Consider the following 22,500-nt stretch of genomic DNA (forward strand, 5'->3'; position numbering starts at 1 on the left):
GTTTATAAAGGGCCTTTTTGTCAATGTGTCATATTATAGTTTTATTGATTAATCAAATAAATTATAAGTTATTGCTGTTTATATTGAAAATACTCATTTTTATACGAATAATTGAATATATATACAATATCTATTGACAGGACTGTATAGTTAGCATTGGCACACGTACACTCATTGTTTAGTCTATTCTTTGAGTTTTAAAGATACAACAGGAATATCTATTGTGAAATTAAACGTAACAAGCGTTGGGTGTGAAAATTTCTATGATTATACCGTGTCATGTCTAGTTTTCTTTTTTTGTTAAAACAAATATACAATCTCATTTGCCATTTTAACTTTCTGTCTGTATAGATTCAACGCCATGTTTCAATCATATATTGTCATTATACAGATATTGATATACAAAAGCTGGTCTGAAAAATATGATATAAAATAGATATCAAATATCTTAGTTTCTTTTAAAAACACTTATTATGCGTAATAAAAATAACAAGCAATTATCATAGTATTGCAAGCAATCCATAAGTCCCCTACCGGTAAGAGCCCAAGCAACATTCTGAAGGGCCATTGGCCATTCACTTAGGTTCCTATTTTAAGTAAATTTGTTGAAAAAGTTCTTTAAAAGTGATCACAGGAAATAGTTTTTATGTACAGACAGACTGAAAGACACTCTAAAGTTATTTTTTAAACATCCCTGTTATCAAAATATAACATTTTTAAAATCCTATCATGATTGAAGAAGTTGGAGTAAAAATTACCAATTTCTCAAAAAAAAGTCTAAGTTCAAAAGGGGCATAATTCTGGAAATAGTCTTGCTAGAGTATTGAACACTCACAAATGTTGAGTGACAATAAGAAACATTTATATGAAGTTTGAAGTAGATACATTCAGAAAAAGAAGTTATTAAAAAAACAATGTTTTTTCCATGAAAATTTCAAGTTCAAGGGAGGTAATTCTGATTAATTTTGTGCTAGAGTTGTAAACCTTGTCACATATGATGTGGTTGATGACAAGCAACTTATATTTCAAGTTTGAAGAAAATACCTTAAGAAATAAAGAACTTATAGTGAAAAAACTTAAAAACTAGAATCAGAAATCTTGAAATTCAGTCTATTTGTTGCCATAGCAACCAGAATTTTCAACATAGGAAGATAAGAAAAGGATGTGAATAATTTCCATACTGCCATCTACCCATATGTCAAGTTTCATAAACATATTTTCAGTACTTTTTGTGTTATCACTGGATCCAGGTTATGTGTAAAATTTGCCATATTTTCAGTCTATTTGTTGCCATTAGCAACCAGAATTTTCAACATAGGAAGAAACGAAAAAGACGTGCATAATCTCCATACTGCCATCTATCCATATATCAAGTTTCATAAAAATATTTTCAGTACTTTTTGCATTATCGCGGGATCCAGTTTATGTGTAAAATTTGTCATATTTTCAGTCTATTTGTTGCCATAGCAACCAGAATTTTCAACATAGGAAGAAAAAAAAAGACGTGCATAATCTCCATACTGCCATCTATCCATATATCAAGTTTCATAAAAATATTTTCAGTTCTTTTTGCGTTATCGCGGGATCCAGTTTATGTGTAAAATTTGTCATATTTTCAGTCTATTTGTTGCCAAAGCAACCAGAATTTTCAACATAGGAAGAAAAGAAAAGAATGTGCATAATCTCCAGACTGCCATCTATCCATATATCAAGTTTCATAGAAATATTTTCAGTACTTTTTTCGTTATCGCGGGATCCAGCTTTGTGGACGGACGACTGGACGGACAGACAGACGGACGGACGGACGGACGGACGAGCAGACAGACAGACGGACAGACGGACGGAGGGTAAACCTAAAGTCCCCTCCGGTAAACCGGTAGGGGACTAATAATTACTTACTTATTCAAGCATAATAGAAGTAGTAATAATGATCATCATTATCATCATCATCATTTTACTATGGTCTCAAGGACTGTATTCTTATTCTTTTGTTATAGAAATGTAATTTTTACCTAATTTGAATCAGCCATTTCAAACTACATGTACATATTAATCATAGGATATTGTATTTTGGCTTATTTTTTTATATCTTTTTTCAAACAACAGACAATTTCATGAATGCTGGCGTGCATATTAGCAAGGCATGTTCTAGATTCTCTACCGATTATAAAACCTGTCAATAGCACCACTTCAGTGCCAGAAAATACCGGACCAGCAACCTCAACGACAACAATGATGTCCACAACAACTTTTGCAAGGATCAGTTCTCATTCTACAACAAATATATTAGCATTAATTATATTAAGGGGAGCGGTGGCCTAGGGGTTAAGGGGTCTGCCTCTCAACCCAGAGATCATGGGTTCGAGCCCTACTCGGGTCACGACCATGTTTCTTCATACGGCACCAGTACTGGTTGGTTCCAGGAAGCCGACTCGAAAGTGATTAATATAAGTTGGAAGAACTTGTTTCGCAATCGAGCTTAAATAAAAATGTTTAAACCAAATATATTAGCAACCTCGATTTCTGTTACACCATCAGCAACTTCGACTTCTGTAACATCACCTGCCACTTCGACTTCTGTAACATCATCAGCAATTTCGGTTGATTTTATATCATCAGCGACTTCGACTTCTGTTACATCAGCGGCAACTTCGACTTCTGTAACATCAGCGGCAACTTCGACTTTTGTAACATCTGAAGTCTCTTCGAGTTCTGTATCATCATCAGCAATTTTGACTGCTGAAACATCTGCAGCAACTTTGACTGCTACTGCTGCTGGTTCTATGTTACTTTCTTTTTCATTCTACTGCCCAACTGATGATTCGTCGTTTAAAACAGTCGTGTTGAACAGTATGGAAACCTTTACTTTTAAGTAAGCATTGACCGGGTATACTGCACTTGAATTGAGACGGTGTTAAAAACGAAGCGCCGATGGTCTTCTTTTATTGAAAAAGTCGTACTTATTATTTTTTGTTTTAGAAACATTAATATTTTAAACATTTTATATATTCCCTATTGCTAAAGCCAATGTTAGGATCATGAGTTGTGTTTCGTTTGTACTTCACTGAATTAATTAACTAAATCCATTTTGTTGTGCTGGTTAGCTTATGTGTACATTGGTTTTTTATTATTTTGTTAATTTAAATAATATTCTGAATTTTTGATTTTGTAAATTGTTGTCTCTAATGAAAAGGTCATTGACAATTAAAGGAACTCCACTGAGGTTTATAAGTGAATGACCGTTCCTTAAAAATATGTAATCGTTTTCATATTCAAGGGCAGTTAACTTGAAAATGACCTCTTAGACCCCCGCCCCATTTATTTTCGCTTAAATGTTTCTGTTACCATATTTTAAGACAATGGAAAGTTAAAATAAATTCTATTTTGCATTTTTTTCTGCTTTAATGTCTATAGTTTTATCCTAGAATACGCCTTTTAAACATATAATGTTATTGAAATAAACTGAATTGTCAGGGTTGTAAAAATGAAGTTACAGCAGCAGGAAGCAAAGTCTCACTGTGCTAAAGAAGGCTCATTTCTTGCTCGTGTGTCAACTGTTGCTAAGATGAAATTCCTTTTATATTTCAATATATGCCCAGGTCGGTTCTTGACTTTTACAACGTAGATATATCACCCCGAAGAAGAATGTATTTATCTTTTCTGTCAGTTGTTTTATCATTCATTTATCTGATAGAAACCGAGGCGAGATCATGCAAATCTAGTTCAAGGTCTATTAATGATAGTCTTTTGGTGAATAAATATTAACTAGTGAATTTCAGTGTCAAAAAAGTTATAAAATTATGTCTCAGTCATTATCAAAGAGGAACAGCTGATGTCATTGAAAACATCCATGTATTAAGTTATTGTAGGTTATAAAAACAAACACTTTTCTTAGCTTTCGACATTCTGTCTTCTTAAGAAAAGAAATTTCTGAAGAAGACAAAATGTTGAAAGGTATGAAAAGTGTTTGTTTTTATTGAACTTATTGTAAAATTTATTGTTCATAGATATCATTAGATTTAAGAAAACTATCTTGAATCTTGACATGTTTGTCTTCTCACTTCAATATAATGACCACTCATGTGGACTGCCAGTATTTGCTTCCTTTTATTTTCTTAAAGCATTTGATGTCCTATTGAGCACGCAATAAAAAATCACTGGCCCGCCCATGATCATAGAAAATAAAAGTTATGCCTGCCAACTAGTTAAAAGCGTTTCCTGTTAGATGACTTTGCTATTATTGAGGCAATGTATTAATAATGAAATAATTAATAAATAACTTTATTTACCGAAAGGTAACACATTAAGACATATACAGTTGCAACATCTTATTTACAATGTGGCCCTTTCTAAAATAAAAAAAATAAAAAAACACACACAAAAGAAACAACATATCAATCAAAGAAAATACAACATGTAAAAAAAATGATTAACCTTTGGTTATCACAATTTTTAACATATATTAACATATATACTGAAAACATTCATACAATTCATTTCATTTATCATTAAACATAATACTTTCATCAGTGTATCATTTTAATCTGCAATTTAAAAAAGTAAAAATTTAACTTACAAAATTAACAAAATTAACACAGTCAAAAAACTTGAAACTAAGACAGACACCCATTATTAGAAAACATAATACATTGTAATAAAAAAAACACATGTATGAATATAAAGAGGCGTATCTTGCCATTGATATAAATACATATACGGACCGTGCTAAAGTTGATTAAATAAGTATTTCTGAAACTATTATTGACAATTTTGTTTTTTCTTCTTATAGTCAGTGGTTATGGTATTCCAAATAACCATGGCATTAAATTGAAATGTGTTCATTAAAAAATAATTAGTACATGGTTTGTACGTGGGATTGTAAGACGAAATTAAATTTCCCTGAGATATCGATCGTTAGATTAGATTATACTTTTTGATTATTAGATATGGTAAGTAAGTCTCGGATATATTTGAGGGGACATATTATTCAGTGCCTTTTAAATAACTTGAACACCGGTGTGAAAAAATACATCTTTTCTTGAAAGGCAAATTTTTAATCTTTTGTATAAATTTTCTGGTTGGTTTCTCCATTGGAAGTCTAGAATAATTTTGCGCAAATTCGTGTTTGTATTTTGTACATTTGGGCATATAATTTTTTTTGTTTTCTTTTCACCCATATATAACAACAATAATCAAAAATAGGAAGAAGGTATGCATTATAAAAAAAAGCATAAGAGATTCCTTATTTTAAAAAGTACTTTATACGCCCCTAAATAAATTAACTTTAGAGTTCAATTTTTTACACACATCATTTACCTGACAATGCCAATTGAGTGTATTTTCAACATAACATACCAAGCAGTTTTTGGTGTTTCTACATTGTCAAGAGTTGAGTCGTTAATTTTCAAATTTAATGCTTTTGCAATCTTTAGCTTTTGTCTACTACCTACCAGCATACTTTTTAGATTTTTTAGGGTGTAAAAGCATATTATTTATTTTACACCACTTAAATAATCATATTAAGGCTATATTGTAGTTTTTCCTCTATAACTGATATGTCGTCTCCAGATTTATGCAACGTTGGAATCATCAGCATATAAATATATGTTAACATCCTCGCAAATATTTGGTAGATCATTTATATATAGAAGAAACAGTAAAGGACCTAAAACTACACTTATTCATTTAAATAATCTACGAAATGAATGCACCGCGTTAACAGAGACTTTCAGATTTAAATGATGAACATTTTCTTATTAAAGTAATACATTTCTTTTTAAATCAGATTTATACATTGATAACATACGTGCAATTTCATGTGTTATTTATTACTTTTCGCGGCCCCAGGATGTCGTAGATTTTACATTATACTTTCCCGTGCTACTTTGTACGTAAATGGCGCTTTGTGATACGTTGACGTCTGTGATGTCATTATTGTTTATTATTGTTGTTGTTATTGTTTGACGTAGATACTTGTAATAAACTGAGAAAAGAAGACACAACGCTGTACGTAGTACTTTATCAACTAATATACGATAAACGGAAAGGTCCATTGGACTATGCTGGTGACAAGATCGTTACATAAGGGAGATAAATGATTCTACACTTAATAAAATAAGATTAATTTCCCTTGATTTTAAAAAGATTTTTTTTCTCACTAGGCCGGTTTAATAAAACACATTTGTTTCCTGTCTTCTAATCAATGTGCAAACACTTGTGCGCCGGAGAAATTTCTAAATGACATTTTTCAGGCATATATTTTTATTGTCTGTATTAATTTACTTAAAACTGGCCTCTGAAGCAATAAAATTAAGTTGTGATAAGTCTATGCTTTTGCTATTCAAAAATTTAGGTGCATAGTTTGTTTCATAATGTATGTCATAGTCTATCAAAAACTCATGCTAAAATATTTTTGTCATCTATGAAGTGTTTGTTAATTATAATCAGAATAATAACTATATAATCTATATGTATTAGATTATAATGTGATAATAAGCTGTTTAACAATAAGATCCTTAGTTAGTTTCATAATTTATAGCTATAGTCAATTTCACAGTTTCAAAAACCCATGCTATTTTATGTTTTTTGGCATCATGGATTTTTTTTTAATCAGATGATTATTCAGAATTTGTTTTAATAATAAGAACCAATAAATCTATTTATAAGGTTATGTTGCCATAATATAATTCTATGTTTCCGCTGACAAAAAATCTGGTGCATAGTTTATTTCATAATTTATGGCTGTTGAATGGATGCAGTTTGTTTCATGCAAGTTTTATTCTTTCTTGGGTTAGCAATCCTGTCATATGACACTGTTCTTTACAATGACATACATGTTCAAGACAGGAAAATTCTTGTATGTCTGTTTTCACTGTTCTGTTAAAGCTAAAACACAGGTTGAGTGGATGATGATCCACGTGAAGGGTACTTGAATGAATAATGATCCACGTAAAGGTTAGGTTGAATTAACATTGAGCCATAAAAATGATGTGTGTTGAATGAGTGATGATCCATGTTAAGGCTAGGTCGAATGAACAGAATAAAACAAACAAGGCCTAGTTTAGCAAACTTCAAAAATCAAATATGTGTCAGTTATAAAACTGAGAAATATATTTCGGAACAATCTTTTAAACTCGATTATTTTGAAAATTCTTGGCAAAAGTATATCAATCTGATTGAGTAAAGTTGATAATTTTCTTTTGACATTCTAAATCCGCACTTCCAAATAATACTATAAGGATACTTCCACCAGCCCCTATCTCATCCATTGCAGCAAAAAAGTGTTCAGAGTTTTAAACTAAAATAAAAAAAGAACCCTAAAGAAAGTCCAAAACGGCAAAATGGAAAAAGTTGCAGGCGTAAGTCTTAAGTTACTCAGGTTAAGCTTGCATAGATAGCACCTAGCCCTTTTTCTAGTGTCTTTTTTTCTCTCTTTTTTTCTCTTCCCGTTTTTTATACCCTTAGAAATTTCATTAACCAATAGTATATAATTTAAAATATGGTTTTGCAAAACTCAAACTTGATTGAAAACAATTTGTGTAGTAATATACTGTTTTTATCTTTTTTTAATTCTTGAATTTTCACTTGTTCACAAGTTTTTGTTTCTGATTATATCACCTTTAAACTTTATTAAAAGATAAGACATGATATAGAATATAGACATGTACTTAAAATTGGAACTTTTTGTTGTACCAATTGGGATAAATGTGTTTATGTTTATGATGTTGTTTATAAATTGAAAGAGACTTATTCTTTATCTATTAAGTGGTCAACAACCTGTTGTTATAAAAACTTCTTCTCTTTACTTTGTAGATAATAATGGAGATTTTAGAGGTCAGATAAGAATATTCTCCTAATTAATGCTACATTCCTCCAAATATCAAAACAGTAATTAAGAAATTTAATCTGATTTTTAATAAATATCCACAAGTACATTGTTAAACTGTTTTAAACAACTGAAGGAAGTAATTAAAGCAAGTTTTTTTTATCTCATTATTTTTGTACGAACCTTTTTCTCATTTTTAATGCAAATTATCAGAAATTCAATGAACTCACTCCATCTATATAATTAACAGTTCTTTGAATATACAGTTACATCTTAAAATTTCTTTGAAATTATCTATCTCTTTTTAAAGGCTTACACATTATAGTATAAAAGAAACTTAATGATCTACATGAACTTTTATGTGTTAATGAACTTTTATCTTGTTTGACACAAATGTTATATAAACTAATTGTTAGGTACACCAACCCCTAAAAATGTATGTTAAATGGATGATGATCCACGTTAAGGCTAGGTTGAATGAACATTGTTCAATATAAAACGTATGTTGAATGGATGATGATCCACGTAAAGGCTAGGTTGATTTAACAATGATCCATATAAAATGTATAATGAATGGATGATGATCCGAGTAAAGGCTGGGTTGATTTAACATTGTTCAATATAAAATATATGTTAAATGGATGATGATCCACGTGAAGGCTAGGTTGAATTAACATTGTTCAATATAAAACGTATGTTGAATGGATGATGATCCACGTAAAGGCTAGGTTGATTTAACAATGATCCATATAAAATGTATGTTGAATGGATGATGAATCACGTAAAGGCTAGGTTGAGTTAACAATGATCCATATGAAATGTATGTTAAATGGATGATGATCCACGTTAAGGCTAGGTTGAATAAACAATGATCCATATAAAATGTATGTTGAATGGATGATGATCCACGTAAAGGCTAAGTTCAATTAACAATGATCCATATGAAATGTATGTTGAATGGATGATGATCCAAGAAAAGGCTAGGTTGAATTAACAATGATACATATAAAATGTGTGTTGAATGGATGATGATCCACGTAAAGGCTAAGGTTGAGTTAACAATGATCCATATAAAATGTATGTTGAATGGATGATGATCCACGTAAAGGCTAGGTTGATTTAACAATGATCCATATAAAATGTATGTTGAATGGATGATGATCCACGTAAAGGCTAAGTTGAATTAACAATGATCCATATGAAATGTATGTTGAATGGATGATGATCCAAGAAAAGGCTAGGTTGAATTAACAATGATACATATAAAATGTGTGTTGAATGGATGATGATCCACGTAAAGGCTAGGTTGAGTTAACAATGATCCATATAAAATGTATGTTGAATGGATGATGATCCACGTAAAGGCTAGGTTGAATTAACAATGAAACATATAAAATGTATGTTGAATGGATGATGATCCATGTAAAGGCTAGGTTGAATTAACAATGATCCATATGAAATATATGTTGAATGGATGATGATCCAAGAAAAGGCTAGGTTGAATTAACAATGATACATATAAAATGTGTGTTGGATGGATGATGATCCACGTTAAGGCAAGGTTGAATTAACAATGGTCCATGTAAAATGTATGTTGAATGGATGATGATCCACGAAAAGGCTAGGTTGAATTAACATTGATCCATATAAAATATATGTTAAATGGATGATGATCCACGTGAAGGCTAGGTTGAATTAACAATGATACATATGAAATGTACGTTGAATGGATGATGATCCACGAAAAGGGTATGGACCATATACAGATAGGGCAGCTTGTATGATTAATGATCCACATCAAAATTATTTTAGAATTTTGTCAGTGATGAGTTAAAACACTAGGATGATTATAACTTTTTTTATAAGTGAATTAAACAATGCATTATGAAAAGGGATTACTCACAAGACTCTCCGGATGCGATGTAAAACAATAAGGAAGTTATGAAGTATATATAAAAAATTCGTAGAATAAAACAATATCATCGTTTAAATGGAAAAGCCCTTATAAATAACTAAAACACTTGTTAAGCTGTCACAAGAATGTATGTCAAACAATGGGGCGCTTGTGTAGTGTATTCCGGTTATCAAGAGTATGTAAGCGTTAGAAGTCAATGTAAACGATGAAACTTGAATTTAATCTTTTAATGATATTCATGTTATAATTTTGACAAGTAACTTGCAACTGTTTTACCCCCAAAAAATCTAAAGCACCGACATAGTTACTGACGTGTTTCCTCTCGAACCAGAAAGTTCAGTAACACCTATGATATTAGAGTTAGTTAACCCAAGCAACGGACACGAAAGTCAATGTTATCAGTGAGAAACTTGTATAAAGTAATGATTTTGAACAAAAAAAATAGTTTCAAAGAAGCGGAAAATATTACAATAGTACAGGTGATACTAAATTAATATCCCCAGATATATCTTTACGAAACTGAAATTGAAAGTACTGTTCGACAAATGGTCTATGAGCGCTTATGTACCTCATGTAATAATGAGTTGTGTCATATTTTTGGGGACCTTCTTGCTGAACATGTGTCTGAGTTAAATCGTAAAAATTCACATGCACAGTGATATAAAATGGAGTGCAAGTATTAGTTACTCGCACTCTATAGCATGCCCATTGATTGGATCTTTTTTTCTGGGGTTTTCTTATTGTGACGGCAGAAAAAGGGATAGCGGACTAAGGACACCTAAGCAAAAACTTTAAAAAAGAAGTTGTCCTACTTTGAAGAGACATCAATATCAATATGCTTATAATTTAATTTCTATGTTAACATTTTTTTCTTAGCTACAAGAAATAATACCGTCATTGTTATGCAAACATTGCTAATATTTCTATATGTATCGAAAACTTAGAAAGAACACATGCAAGTTAACCAGTTTTACTTCGGCCGAGAAACATGTTTTAAAGATACTTCTTGTTATTTATTAAATAACACTCTTGCATGGATACATGGTATAGACAACCAGCATTTTATCTGTAAATGATAAACATGCGTATGAAACACAAATATTGTTAATTAAAGGTGAAAATGTAGACTGCTTTATATAACATCAAGCAATTGTTTCCTTTTTCAGTCTTCTTATGTCACAAAGGTCCTCTTTTGAAATCGGATTATGATAAGAATTGGAATAAAGCTAATCAAATTAAGATATAAACAAGTTTTTTTTTATATTATTTTGAAGCAGCATCTTGTCTCTTTTTTGGCAAAATGTCTTTATTAGTTTTGACCTATTCCAGGGCGCAAAAAGCTGTTTCTGCGTCTACACCTACATCTGTTATGTACTCTCTGACATTGTTTTCCCTGGGCTTCACACCTGCCTGGTTGACCCCTACTTCGAGCTCCTGTATCAACACACACTGGCCCACGTCGTCGACAAAGTGGTCCTTTACGAAGCGCTGTTGTACATGGCAGCTCACTCATTAACATCAATGAAATCAGCAAAATACACACAACGAAGACTGTCTTCATTCCTGGTTTTGCTGTAATACGAAGATATAAAACTAAATTAATATTTCATATGGCATTGATTTAGTGGAACACATGATTCATTTTCAAGTGTGTCCTGTTTTGCTGTAATATAGAGAACACCATGTTCACGAATATGACACGATATTTACTGAATTTAAAGACGTTTGGTTGAATAGACATTAATTTAATTCCCCAAGTTTACAAAAGAAGATAATCACAAAGTTGAGAAAAGATGAAGATATTCACAAGATTTTCGAAGGACATGATGAAGATATTCACAGTTAACAAAGGAAGAAGATATTCACCAGATTTTCGAAGGATATGTTAAAGATACTTACCGGATTTTCAAATGATATGATAAAAACATTCACCTGATTTTTTAAGGATATGACAAAGATATTCACCGGATTTTTCGAAGAATATGATGAAGATATTCATCGGATTTTTCGAAGAATATGATGAAGATATTCACCGGATTTTTCGAAGAATATGATGAAGATATTCATCGGATTTTTCGAAGAATATGATGAAGATATTCACCAGATTTTAGAAGGACAGTATGATAATATTTCCAACAGTCGTCATCTGACACAGACAGTGATGATCCTACTTAAACTAAACTTCAATTTTCTATCATTGATGCAGTAACAGGTACATCTCTCTTATCAACAATGTACATCTCAACAAAAATGACAAATAACTACAAATTTTTCGTCATAAGATTGAAATTTCAACCTACCGTACAAAATAACTATTGTCAACAATCATTATAATTATAATCAAGGATAAATATTAAAACAAATCGGACCAACAATAGATATAAAGAGAAAGTAGTCGACTAAAATTCATAAGTTTTTAACGTATGTCACGAAACTGTGGAAAATTTTAACAAAGAGTTACAAATTTTTCCCCATGCCACAAATAAAAGATCGAAAGACTTGTAAAATTACTATTTATATGAACTGTTAAGTGTTACAATATAATGAACTTGGTATTCATTTAGTATAGTTAAAACGATGATATTCAAAATACTACTCGTTTAACATTTTGCTATCTTTATCACAAATTATTTTAGCAAGTGATATGTTCTTACAAGTTCTACATTCATTATCAACAGCATGACAAAAAAAACTTATTTATCGGGTCTAATGTGCCTTCAATCTCTCCATCGAAGAAAAATAATATATGATAAACATTTATGTTGTGATTAAATAAAATATTTAATTGCATAGATGCATAGAGATATATCTGGAAGAAAAAAACAACTAAAAAGAGAAAAACTTCAAACTTACAAATTGAATTTACAACATTTATTTGATTGATTTAAACACATAAAAAAATAAGTTTGGAATTAATTCATAAACGATTTCAATGACGTTAGAATACTTTCCTATCGATTAAAGAATATATTAATTTTAATATTCAACTTACATTTTATACGTGTTCCAAAAGCGTCCTTTTTTAAAGATATTTTAATTTTTGTGTCTCTCAAATCAATCACATACACTAACAAACACTCGTCTTATCGAAATAAGTCGCAGTTTTAGATATCACGATCATAACAACTCGGGAATTCAAGTACTTCAGCTATACTCAGTAACAAAAAACGCGCGCGCGTCTTATTCGCGAATATTGTTGAAATATACTCGTTTACAATAACCATGCGTTCATACTCATCAACAGTACTCGCTTACCATAAATAGCAGCAGCAGCAGCAGCAGCAGCAACAGAAGCCAATGAATATACCCTTTTATCTTTAGTCCTTGGTAAATAATTTCGCATCCAAATCAATCGGCAATACTTTACAATACTTTAAAAATGCATCCATGCCAAGCAACTGTTCACGACCACTCGAGTCCATACCAATGTACAAAACTTGTGTTCATAACAAATAAATTTAATTTAAATGCGTCTGTGAAAGAAAAGTAAATAGGCGCCCATACCAATAAAATATTCTTGTTTTACAAAAATTGTGTCCATAACTATTAACTTCACTATTACTGGTTTTGATTTTGCATGCGTCAGTAAAAAAATTAAAAATTGGTATGCGTCCGGACATACAAATCAACTTTACTCGTTTAAAATAATTAATCATTTTAAATAACATTCGTTTGTAAAAAGTAAATATATACATATATCCTTGTTTTACAAAAATTGTGCCCATATCAGTCAACTTTACTAGTACTCGTTTTGATTTACATTCGTCTGTAAAAAATATGTGTATGCGTTCATACAAATCAACTTTACTCGTTACAAAATACTTACTCATTTTAATTTACATGCGTTTTTGAAAAAAAGTATATATATATACATATATCCTTGTTTTACAAAAACTTGTGTCCATATCAATCAACTTTACTAGTACTCGTTTTGATTTACATTCGTCTGTAAAAAAATTTGTATGCGTCCATACAAATCAACTTTACACGTTACAAAATACTTACTCATTTTAATTTACATGCGTTTTTGAAAAAAGTATATACATATATCCTTGTTTTACAAAAAGTGTGTCCATATCAATCAACTTTACTAGTACTCGTTTTGATTTGCATTCGTCTGTAAAAAGATTTGTATGCGTCCATACAAATAAACTTTACTCGTTTACAAAATATCTGTCTATATATCTGTACTTATTTTTAAACACTTTTTATACACAACCTTATACAAAAATGTGTATCTTTACTCTATGCTGTTATCTGGCACAGACTCTTTCCATGCCACCAGCGTTGACAGTGTTAAACCAGCTTACTGCACTATTCAGTAAGAAAATATTTTAAAAAATTTCCTTAAAAATTAATGATAAATAGAAAGATGGATAAGCCCATTTAAGTAATTAAGCCCGGTTAGTCTTAACATTGAATTGATTGGAAACCCTATTTATAATTACAACGACACACACAGTCAATGGCTTTAAGACTTGTTATATTTTCTGGTCCATCGGAATCATTGGTTCAAGCACAATAAATGTTGAAAGTTGAGTACCGCTTTTAAAGCCGGTGCTACGGGGAGCATGCGAGTACTGTTATCACTCATGAACAGACTCAATCAATCAAAGTCTGCACTTTTTCCTATAATTTATTGTTATTAATGCTTACGAGAGATCATCCTTTTTCCAGTCTTTTCTACATATACAGGGTTAATAATCTAGTATTGCTATTAGATTAATAGTGTTTCAAAACCCCAAAACAGTGCATTATTCTTTGATAAATATTGACCATCTAAAGTTTAAAAATAAGGAGAAAGAGTGATCCCTCGGAAGCATTAATCACAACAAAATTACTTGAAAGTTACCTACTCGGTTTGATTGAGTCTGTACATGAGGGATGATGAAAAACATCACATCTCCCACGTCCCCTAGCACCGCCTTAAAACTTTAAACTTTAAGAAAGTATTTAGACCACAAATATGTTTTTATCAGCCATGGAAAAATTTTAATTATTTCATCTTTACCAAACTTTATAATTGGTACAAAAGAACCATAGTTATAGAATAAAAGCAAACAAAGCCAAAGTAAAGTATTCATGACAAAAATACCGGAAAAGTTAAATGTTAAATGTGGTTTTTCATAAAATAGAAAGGGGATAAAGCTTCTCTATTTTCTCTCTTTTCAAGTATACTCTTCAGAAAGGAAGTTCACACCTCTCGTTTTCTCTTGAAACTATCTCTCTCTTCAATGCTAGTCAATAACCTTTGTTACTTCTTGTAAACGAGGAAGTAATTTTAATTCACTTATTTTGTTGAGCAATGTTTCTTCATCAAGTAACTGGTTAAAGTCAAGTTCAATTCCTGCGTCATCAGAAATTTGATTACTGCGAAATTCTTGATTTTGTAAACTATCCTATAAAGTCAAGTTGTTTAGCAAACTGTTCTTAAGTTCATTGACTACTTAAGTCGATACAGTACGCCTAACCTTGTTCGTTTACGATTAATCTTACATAACATCTATTCAAAAATAGTGTCTATATATGACTGCGTTTGTCCTAAAGTTGGTTTTAAGTCCTAGAACTTGGGACTTTCTATGAAACGCAGCCAAGGATACCAGCATTATCAAGGAGACTATCAACTAGTGATGAAAAAACGGAACGCTTTAATAACGCTCAAAATAACAAAATTTAAAATGTTGCAGACTCAGTTTGATTGGCACTATTCATGTACATGTAAGCACAGCGATTTTACACGTCGGAGACTATAGGTTTGATACTCGCTTTTAAACAGCAATTGAGCAAGCAGACTTGTTGAATGCGAGGCAAGACACGTACAGCTGGATGTCAATAGCTTTGATACGTGCTTTTTAACAGCTATTGAGCAAGCAGTCTTGTGGAATGCGAAGCAAGACAATTACAGCTAGATGTCAATAGCTTTGATACGTGCTTTTTAACAGCAATTGAGCAAGTAGACTTGTTGAATGCGAGACAAGACACGTACAGCTAGATGTCGGATGTCGATAGCTTTGTACGTGCTTTTTAACAGCTATTGAGCAAGCAGACTTGTGGAATGCGAAACAAGACACGTACAGCTAGATGTCGATAGCCTTTATACGTGCTTTTTAACAGCAATTGAGCAAGTAGACTTGTTGAATGCGAGGCAAGACACGTACAGCTAGATGTCAATAGCCATGATACGTGCTTTTTATCAGCTATTGAGCAAACAATGTTGAATGCGAAGCAACGTGCTTTTTAACAGCTATTGAGCAAGCAGACTTGTTGAATGCGAGGCAAGACACGTACAGCTAGATGTCAATAGCTTTGATACGTGCTTTTTAACAGCTATTGAGCAAGCAGACTTGTGGAATGCGAGGCAAGACACGTACAGCTAGATGTCAATAGCTTTGATACGTGCTTTTTAACAGCTATTGAGCAAGCAGACTTGTTGAATGCGAGGCAAGACACGTACAGCTAGATGTCAATAGCTTTGATACGTGCTTTTTAACAGCTATTGAGCAAGCAGACTTGTTACATATGAAGCAAGACACGTACAGCTAGATGTTGATAGCTTTGATACGTGCTTTTTAACAGCTATTGAGCAAGCATACTTGTGGAATGCGAAACAAGACACGTACAGCTAGCTGTCGATAGCTTTGATACGTGCTTTTTAACAGCATTTGAGCAAGTAGACTTGTTGAATGCGAGACAAGACACGTACAGCTAGATGTCGGATGCCGATAGCTTTGATACGTGCTTTTTAACAGCAATTGAGCAAGTAGACTTGTTGAATGCGAGGCAAGACACGTACAGCTAGATGTCAATAGCTTTGATACGTGCTTTTTAACAGCTATTGAACAAGCAGACTTGTTGAATGCGAGACAAGACACGTACAGCTAGATGTCAAACAGTGGTAAATAAATACTAGGATAAGAACTATAGCTATAACATCAGCTTCCTGTTCGTGTCCTTTTTCGTGAATTTCTTGTGTTGTAAAGTTTTATTTGTAAATTGTAATTGAGTACACTATGTTTAAAATAAACCGGATGAATGAGAGATTTTATACTTTCCATTATTAATCATTATCAGAAGCAAATAAAACATAGTCTGCAATTTTCGCCTTTTAAATTTGTTTGTCAATGCTCTTGAGGAACCTTCACTCTTCTTTTTTTTATAAACTATCAATATGATTTATGTTCGGATGTGGAATTAATATTTTCTACATGTCTAAACGAGCTAATGAAATTGATTTTGTATTTGTTGGAAGAACACGCCAAAACATTTTTTTTATTCGTACCAGAGGATAAATAATTGATATAGGCCAAGAATTCGCAATTTTGTTACTGTAAAGTCAGTCTATCTATACTTAAATGTGTGAGTGTAGGATTCTTTTGAATGAATTATAATTATTAATAAACATATTTGTATATCGTTCCATACTTTAAACAATTTAGGTTCTTATTATTTTTCAAATTGGATGTCCAATTTATACTAGACTGCTATGATCTAATCCAATGTCACTGTACCTATACATATATATCATTTTTGTCAATGTGTCATATTATAGTTTTATTTGATTAATCAAATAAATTATAAGTTATTGCTGTTTATATTGAAAATACTCATTTTTATACGAATAATTGAATATATATACAATATCTATTGACAGGACTGTATAGTTAGCATTGGCACACGTACACTCATTGTTTAGTATATTCTTTGAGTTTTAAAGATACAACAGGAATATTTATTGTGAAATTAAACGTAACAAGCGCTGGTAGTGAAAATTTCTATGATTATACCGTGTCAGGTCTAGGCTTTTTTGTTAAAACATATATACGTACAACCTAATCTGCCATTTTACCTGTCTGTCTGGATAGATTAAACGCCATGTTTCAATCGTATATTGAACATATAGATCATTTAGTGGCGCATTCTAGGTTTGTGATTTAAAAGATGGGTATCCGTCCAAATTTACAAAAACTAACTTTACTATACTTATTTTGGATATGTTGTTGAAGGTATGATATTGATTTTGGTTAAGTTATTATATAGATATTGATATACAAAAGCTGGTCTGAAAAATATGATATAAAATAAATATCAAATATCAACTTTGGAAATAAAGAACAATATTATATGATATAAAACAAGAGAATACTTTTCTTCTCTAAATGAATTTTGATTTTCTGTTAAAAATCTGTTTGTGCATCAAGTTACATTCTAAAGATTTATTAACAAATACGAACATTAAGTCTAGACCTTAAATGGTATAGCATTTTTATATTGATTGTCACTTTTGATTGAAGGGCAATTGACTTACTTTCGCTGGACCAGAGAGCCAACCTTTGACAATCGTACAACCGGACATAATATCACTTCTCTAAACGAGATGGACTGCTGTCGCACCTGTTCACTCAATTACTCGTGCATTCCTTTAATCTTCATACGAGATGAAAATTCAAATTATCAGTTACTGGTCTATCAGAAGATTTGTTAATGAGACAGAACGCTATTTACTACATCAAAGGCGAGTACAAGCATAGAAATCACTTTATTACGTATAATAAGTGTTTTTAAAACAAACTAAGATCGTTTTATTAACGTATTTACTTACATAAACAAGCATAATAATAATAATAGTAATAATGATTATCATCATCATCATCATCATCAACATCATTTTACTATGCTCTCAAGGACTGTATTCTTATTCTTTTGTTATAGAAATGTAATTTTTTCTTAATTTGAATCAGCCATTTCAAACTACATGTACATATTAATCACAGGATATTGTATTTTGGTTCATTTTTTAACCCTTTTTCAAACGACAATTTCATGTATGGTGGCGTGCATATTAGCAAAGCATGTTCTAGATTCTCTACCGATCATAAAACCTGTCAATAGCACCATTTCTGTGCCAGGAAATACCGTCCCAGCAACCTCAACGACAACAATGATGTCTGCAACAGTTCTCATTCTATAACAAATATATTAGCAACCTCGACTTATGTTACACCATCTGCCACTTCGACTTCTGTAACATCATCAGCAATTTCGGCTGCTGTTATATCATCAGCAACTTCGACTTCTGCAACATCAGCGGCAACTTCGACTTTTGTAACATCTGAAGTCACACCGTTTTCTGTATCATCATCAGCAACTTTGACTACTGAAACATCTGCAGCAACTTTGACTGCTACCGCTGCAGGTTCTATGTTACTTACTTTTTCATTCTTCTGCGCAACTGATGATTCGTCGTTTAAAACAGTCGTGTTGAACATTATGGAAACCTTTACGTTTAAGTAAGCATTGACCGGGTATACTGCACTTGAATTTAGACGGTGTTCAAAACGAAGCGCCGATGGTCTTCTTTTATTGAATAAGTCGTACCTATTATTTTTCGTTTTAGAAACATTAATATTTTAAACATTTTATATATTCCCTATTGCTAAAGCCAATGTTAGGATCTTGAGTTGTGTTTCGTTTGTACTTCACTTTATGAATTAACTAAATCAATTTTGTTGTGCTGGTTAGCTAATGTGTACATTGTTTTTTTTTTATTATTTTGTTAATTTAAAGAAATATACTGAATTTTTGATTTTGTGTTGTCTCTAATGAAAAGGTCAATAAATCTCATTGACAATTAATAATAATTATTGATAATTATTTTCAATTAAATGGATATAGTTACATATAGATATACAGGCGAACAAACAAACAAAATATATTTGACACTTTGTATGATCTTAGAATGTGATAATCGAAATATTTAAAGCAAAAGAAATGGGCAGAATACCTAGCTCTTTTTGGGATTATCTGCCCTAGAGTTTAATAAAAGTGCTTATGTCTAGGCAGATTTTATACATGTATAACAAACCATATTTATTTAGTATGACAAATCAGGTATTTTGTATTTTTTTCATCCTTCATCATTTTCAATAAGAGTCTGAAATAGGCCATTTCTACAGTAAAAGTTTTGATAAAAAATCAGTTCTTGTCAATTTACATTTAAATTATCACTCATAAAGGAAGTAACCTACATCAAAAGTAGAAAATATAAGGGCTTGTTATCCTTATAAGTGAATGATCGTTCCTTAAAATAAGTAATCGTTTTTCATATTCAAGGGCAGATAACTCAAAAATGACCTCTTAAATATCTCATTTATTCCGCTTAAATGTTTCTGTTACCATATTTTAAGACAATGGAAAGTTAAAATAAATTCTATTTTCAGTTTTTTTTTCTGCTTTAATGTCTATATTTTTATCGATTTAAACATATGTTATTGCAATAAACTGAATTGTCGGGGTTGTAAAAATGAAGTTACAGCAGAAGTCTTACTGTGCTAAAGAAGGCTCATTTCTTGCTCGTGTGTCAACTCTTGCTAAGATGAAATTCCTTCTACAACTTTTCAATATATGTCCAGGTTGGTTCTTGACTTTTACAATGTAGATATAACACCCCAAAGAAGAATGTATTTATCTTCTCTGTCAGTTGTTTATCATTTAAACTGAGGCGAGATAATGCAAATCTAGTTCAAGGTCTATTAATAATAGTCTTTTGGTGAATAAATATTAACTAATTTCAGTGTCAAAAAAGTTAAAAAATTATGTCTCAGTCATTATCAAAAAGGAACAACTGATGTCATTGAAAACATCCATGTATTAAGTTATTATAGGTTATAAAAACAAACACTTTTCTTAGCTTTCGACATTCTGTCTTCTTAAGAAAAGAAATTTCTGAAGAAGACAAAAAGTTGAAAGGTATGAAAAGTGTTTGTTTTTATTGAACTTATTGTAAAATTTATTGTTCATAGATATCATTAGATTTAAGAAACTATCTTGAATCTTGACATGTTTGTCTTCTCACTTCAATATAATGACCACTCATGTGGACTGCCAGTATTTGCTTCCTTTTATTTTCTTGGAAAGCATTTGATGTCCTATTGAGCACGCAATAAAAATCACTGCCCGCCCATGATCATAGAAAATAAAAGTATGCCTGCAACAGTTAAAAGCGTTTCCTGTTAGATGACTTTGCTATTATTGAGGCAATGTATTAATAATGATAATAATAATAATAACTTTATTTACCGAAGGTAACACATTAAGACATATACAGGTTGCAACATCTTATTTACAATGTGGCCTTCTAAAATAAAAAATAAAAACACACACACAAAAGAACACATATCAATCAAAGAAAAAACAAGATGTAAAAGAAATGATTAAATGGTTATCACAATTATAACATATATTAACATATATTATATACTGAACATTCATACAATTTATTTCATTTATCATTAAACATAATACTTTCATCAGTGTATCATTTTAATCTGCAATTTAAAAAAGTAAAATTAACTTACAAAATTAACAAAATTAACACAGTCAAAAAACTTGAAACTAAGACAGACACCCATTATTAGAAAACATAATACATTGTAATAAAAAAAACACATGTATGAATATAAAGAGCGTATCTTGCATATATAATACATACGGACCGTGCTAAAGTTGATTAAATAAGTATTTCTTGAAACTATTATTGACAATTTTGTTTTTCTTCTTATAGTCAGTGGTATGGTATTCCAAATAACCATGGCATTAAATTGAAATGTGTCATTAAAATAATTAGTACATGGTTTGTACGTGGTTTGTAAGACGAAATTAAATTTCCCTGAGATATCGATCTTAGATTATACTTTTGATTATTAGATATGGTAAGTAAGTCTCGGATATATTGAGGGGACATATTATTCAGTGCTTTAAATACTTGGACACCGGTGTGAAAAATACATCTTTTCTTGAAAGGCAATATTTTTAATCTTTTGTATAAATTTTCTGATTGGTTTCTCATTGGAAGGTCTAGAATAATTTTGCAAATTCGTGTTTGTATTTTGTATATTTGGCATATATATTTTTTGTTTTCTTTTCCCCATATATTACAACAATAATCAAAAATAGGAAGAAGGTATGCATTATAAAAAAGCATGCGAGATTCCTTATTTAAAAAGTACTTTATACGCCAAAATAAATTAACTTTAGAGTTCAATTTTGTACACACATCATTTACCTGACAATGCCAATTGAGTGTATTTTCAACATAAATACCAAGCAGTTTTTGTGATTCTACATTGTCAAGAGTTAAGTCGTTAATTTTCAAATTTAATGCTTTTGCAATCTTTAGCTTTTGTCTACTACCTACCAGCATACTTTTAGATCTTTTAGGGTGTAAAAGCATATTATTTATTTTACACCACTTAATAATCATATTAAGGCTATATTGTAGTTTTTCCTCTATAACTGATATGTCGTCTCCAGATTTATGCAACGTGGAATCATCAGCATATAAATCTATGTTAACATCCTCGCAAATATTTGGTAGATCATTTATATATAGAAGAAACAGTAAAGGACCTAAAACTACACTTATTCATTTAAATAATCTACGAAATGAATGCACCGCGTTAACAGAGACTTTCAGATTTAAATGATGAACATTTTCTTATTAAGTAATACATTTCTTTTAAATCAGATTTATACATTGATAACATACGTGCAATTTCATGTGTTATTTATTACTTTTCGCGGCCCCAGGATGTCGTAGATTTACATTATACTTTCCCGTGCTACTTTGTACGTAAATGGCGCTTTGTGATACGTTGACGTCTGTGATGTCATTATTGTTTATTATTGTTGTTGTTATTGTTTGACGTAGATACTTGTAATAAACTGAGAAAAGAAGACACAACGCTGTAGTACTTTATCAACT

The 22,500-nt window shown here is 31.1% G+C and overlaps 1 long non-coding RNA gene across 1 annotated transcript; it reads right to left on the reverse strand.

Annotated features, from left to right (window-relative positions):
* Window positions 1–10,568: 10,568 nt before the first annotated feature.
* Window positions 10,569–13,457, reverse strand: LOC132721779 (uncharacterized). Its single transcript, XR_009624512.1, has 2 exons — window positions 12,733–13,457; window positions 10,569–11,312 (listed from the first exon to the last, which is right to left on the reverse strand). It is a non-coding gene; the product is annotated as an uncharacterized LOC132721779 (long non-coding RNA).
* Between the last annotated feature and the right edge of the window lie 9,043 nt (window positions 13,458–22,500).

Source organism: Ruditapes philippinarum, unplaced genomic scaffold (assembly GCF_026571515.1).
Source record: "Ruditapes philippinarum isolate M1 unplaced genomic scaffold, ASM2657151v2 ctg13091_1_1_1_1, whole genome shotgun sequence".
NCBI lineage: Eukaryota > Metazoa > Mollusca > Bivalvia > Venerida > Veneridae > Ruditapes > Ruditapes philippinarum.